General features: G+C 40.0%; 1 non-coding gene across 1 annotated transcript; it reads left to right on the forward strand.

Annotated features, from left to right (window-relative positions):
• The first annotated feature begins 3,807 nt into the window (after nt 1–3,807).
• Nucleotides 3,808–3,915, forward strand: LOC112780588 (small nucleolar RNA R71). The gene has a single exon (XR_003191413.1). It is a non-coding gene; the product is annotated as a small nucleolar RNA R71 (small nucleolar RNA).
• Nucleotides 3,916–4,140: the final 225 nt, after the last annotated feature.

Here is a 4,140-nt window from a genome sequence, read left to right on the forward strand (position 1 = left end):
AAAGCGTATAAATTATCTGCTCATCAACGACACCAAACTTAAATTGTTGCTTGTCCCCAAGAAACTGAAAATCAAATAGGATAAAAAGAAGAGAATATACTATAAATTCCAAAATATCAATGAAACATAGCTCCAATCAGATGAGCGGGACTTGTAGCTTTTTGCCTCTTGAATAGTTTTGGCATCTCACTTTATCCATTGAGGTTCAGAATGATTGGCATCTATAGGAACTCAGAGTTCAGATAGTGTTATTAATTCTCCTAGTTCAGTATGTTGATTCTTGAACATAGCTACTTTATGAGTCTTGGCCATGGCCCTAAGTACTTTGTTTTCCAGTATTACCACCGGATACATAAATGCCACAGACACATAATTGTGTGAACCTTTTCAGATTGTGACTCAGCTTTGCTAAAGTCCCCAATTAGAGGTGTCCAGGGTTCTTAAGCACACTCTTTTTTTGCTTTGGACCTTGACTTTAACCGCTCAGTCTCAAGTTTTCACTTGACACCTTCACGCCACAAGCACATGGTTAGGGACAGCTTGGTTTAGCCGCTTAGGCCAGGATTTTATTCCTTTAGGCCCTCCTATCCACTGATGCTCAAAGCCTTGGGATCCTTTTTATTTACCCTTGCCTTTTGGTTTTAAGGATTATTGGCTTTTTGCTCTTGCCTTTTGGTTTTAAGAGCTTTTGGCTTTTTCTGCTTGCTTTTTCTTTTTCTTTTTTTTCGCTATTTTTTTTATTTTTTTTCTGCAAGCTTTTGTATTCACTGCTTTTTTTTTGCTTCAAGAATCATTTTTATGATTTTTCAGATTATCAAATAACATGTCTCCTTGTCATCATTCTTTCAAGAGCCAACATATTTAACATTCTTAAACAACAACTTCAAAAGACATATGCACTGTTCAAGCATTCATTCAAAAAATAAAAAGTATTGTCACCACATCAATATAATTAAACTAAGTTCAAGGATAAATTCGAAAATCATGTACTTCTTGTTCTTTTGAATTAAAACATTTTTCATTTAAGAGAGGTGATGGATTCATATTCACTACTTTAAGGCATAGACACTTAGACATTAATGATCATGTAATAAAGACACAAACATAGATAAACATTTAATATAAGAAAACAAAAAACAGAAAGTTTAAGAACAAGGAATGAGTCCACCTTAGTGATGGTGGCGTTTTCTCCTTGAGGAACCAATGATGTCCTTGAGCACTTCTATGTCTCTTCCTTGTCTCTATTGCTTGATCCCTAGTGATTTTGGTGCTCCTATCCTTAGTTGCTCCCAATAATTGTGTGGGGGAAAATGTATCCCCTGAGGTATCTCAGGGATCTCTTGATTTGCAGTCAAATGTTCTACCACTGAGCTATAGATCCTTTACATGAATCTCTCCATCTCCCATGACTTGGAGGTGGAAGCTTTTGTCTTCCCTTTTCTCTTCTCTTTTTTTTTTGAGGTTTCTCTGGCCTTAGGTGCCATCAATGGTTATGAAAAAGAAAAATAAGCAATGCTTTTACCACACAAAACTTAGAATGTTGCTCGCCCTCGAGCAGGAGAAGAAAGAATAGATAAAGAAGAAGATGTGGAAGAAACTAGTATTATGAGGAGGGAAGGTGGGGATCCTGTGGGATCCACAGATCCTGACATGATTCTGTGAGGTTCACAGATCTTGAGGTGTCAAGGATTTACATCCCTGCACCAATTAGGCATGTAAAATGCCTTTGCATGCAATTCTGGCGTTTAAATGCCGAACTGATGCTTGTTCTGGGTGTTCAACGCCCAGATGCAGCATATTTCTGGCGTTGAACGCCAGCTTCATGCTTGTTTCTGGCGTTCAGCGCCAGCTCCATGCTCTGTTCTGGTGTTGAACGCCAGCCAGATGCTCCTTACTGGCGTTTGAACGTCAGTGAACTCCTCCTCCAGGGTGTGCTATTTTTAATGCTATTTTTGATTTTTCTTCAATTTTTTTCAGTTATTTTTGTGACTCCACATGATCATGAACCTATGAAGACATATAACTAATAAAAAATATAATTAAATAAAAATTAGGTTGCCTCCTAACAAGCGCTTCTTTAATGTCAATAGCTTGACAGTAGGCTCTCATGGAGTCTCACAGATGTTCAGAGCATTGTTGAGACTCCCCAACACCAAACTTAGAATTTGGATATGGGAGTTCAACACCAAACTTAGAGTTTAGTTGTGGCCTCCCAGCACCAAACTTAGAGTTTGACTGTGGGGGCTCTGGTTGACTCTGTTTTGAGAGAAGCTTACTGTGCCTCTTTTCCATGTTTACAGAAGGATGTCCTTGAGTTTTAAACTCAAGGGAGTCCTCATTCAATTGAAGGACTAGTTCACCTCTGTTAACATCGATCACAGCTCTTGCTGTGGCTAGGAAGGGTCTTCCAAGGATGATGGATTCATCCTCATCCTTTCCGGTATCTAGGATTATGAAATCAGCAGGGATGTAAAGGCCTTCAACCTTTACTAATATGTCCTCTACTTGTCTATAAGCCTGTTTTCTAGAATTGTCTGCCATCTCTAATGAGATTTTAGCAGCTTGTACCTCAAAGATTCCCAGTTTCTCCATTACAGAGAGTGGCATGAGGTTTATTCCTGACCCCAGGTCACATAGAGCCTTCTCAAAGGTCATGGTGCCTATGGTACAAGGTATTAGGAACTTTCCAGGATCCTGTTTCTTCTGAGGCAATCTCAGTTGATTCAATGCATTCAGTTCATTGGTGAACAGGGGAGGTTCATCTCCCCAAGTCTCATTACCAAATAAATTGGCATTCAGCTTCATGATTGCACCAAGGAACTTGGCAACTTGCTCTTCAGTAACATCCTCATTCTCTTCAGAAGAAGAATACTCATCAGAGCTCATGAATGGCATAAGGAGGTTCAATGGAATCTCCATGGTCTCTAGATGAGTCTCAGATTCCTTTGGTTCCTTAGAGGGAAACTCCTTGTTGATCACTGGACGTCCCAGGAGGTCTTCCTCACTGGGATTCACGTCCTCAACCTCTCTTACAGGTTTGGCCATGGTAATTAATTCAATGGCCTTGCACTCTCCTTTTGGATTCTCTTCTGTATTGCTTGGGAGAGTACTAGGAGGGGTTTCAGTGATTCTTTTACTCAGCTGGCCCACTTGTACTTCCAAATTTCTAATGAAGGACCTTGTTTCATTCATGAAACTCACAGTGGCCTTAGATAGATCAGAGACTAAGTTTGCTAAATTATGGGTATTTTGTTCAGAGTTCTCTGTCTGTTGCTGAGTGGATGATGGAAAAGGCTTGCTATTGCTAAACCTGTTTCTTCCACCATTATTAAAGCCTTGTTGAGGCTTTTGTTGATCCGTCCATGAGAGATTTGGGTGATTTCTCCATGAGGGATTATAGGTGTTTCCATAGGGTTCACCCATGTAATTCACCTCTGCAATTGCAGGATTCTCAGGATCATAAGCTTCTTCTTCAGAAGATGCCTCTTGAGTACTGTTGGATGCGGCTTGCATTCCATTCAGACTCTGAGAAATCATATTGACTTGCTGAGTCAATATTTTATTCTGAGCCAATATAGCGTTCAGAGTGTCAATTTCAAGAACTCCCTTCTTCTGAGGCGTCCCATTACTCACAGGATTCCTTTCAGAGGTGTACATGAACTGGTTATTAGCAACCATGTTAATGAGTTCTTGAGCTTTTGCAGGCGTTTTCTTTAGGTGAATGGATCCACCTGCAGAAGTATCCAATGACATCTTAGCTAATTCAGACAGACCATCATAGAATATATCCAAGATGGTCTATTCTGAAAGCATGTCAGAAGGACACTTTTTGGTCAGTTGCTTGTATCTCTCCCAAGCTTCATAGAGGGATTCACCTTCCTTCTGTCTGAAGGTTTGAACATCCACTCTAAGCTTACTCAGCTTTTGAGGAGGAAAGAACTTGGCTAAGAAAGCCTTGACCAGCTTATCCCAAGAGTTCAGGCTATCCTTAGGTTGAGAGTCCAACCATATTCTAGCTCTGTCTCTCACAGCAAAAGGGAAAAGCATGAGCCTGTAGACTTCAGGATCTACTCTATTAGTCTTAACAGTATCACAGATCTGCAAGAATTCAGTTAAGAACTGAAAAGGATCTTCAGATGG

The sequence above is a fragment of the Arachis hypogaea genome, chromosome 19, assembly GCF_003086295.3.
Source record: "Arachis hypogaea cultivar Tifrunner chromosome 19, arahy.Tifrunner.gnm2.J5K5, whole genome shotgun sequence".
NCBI lineage: Eukaryota > Viridiplantae > Streptophyta > Magnoliopsida > Fabales > Fabaceae > Arachis > Arachis hypogaea.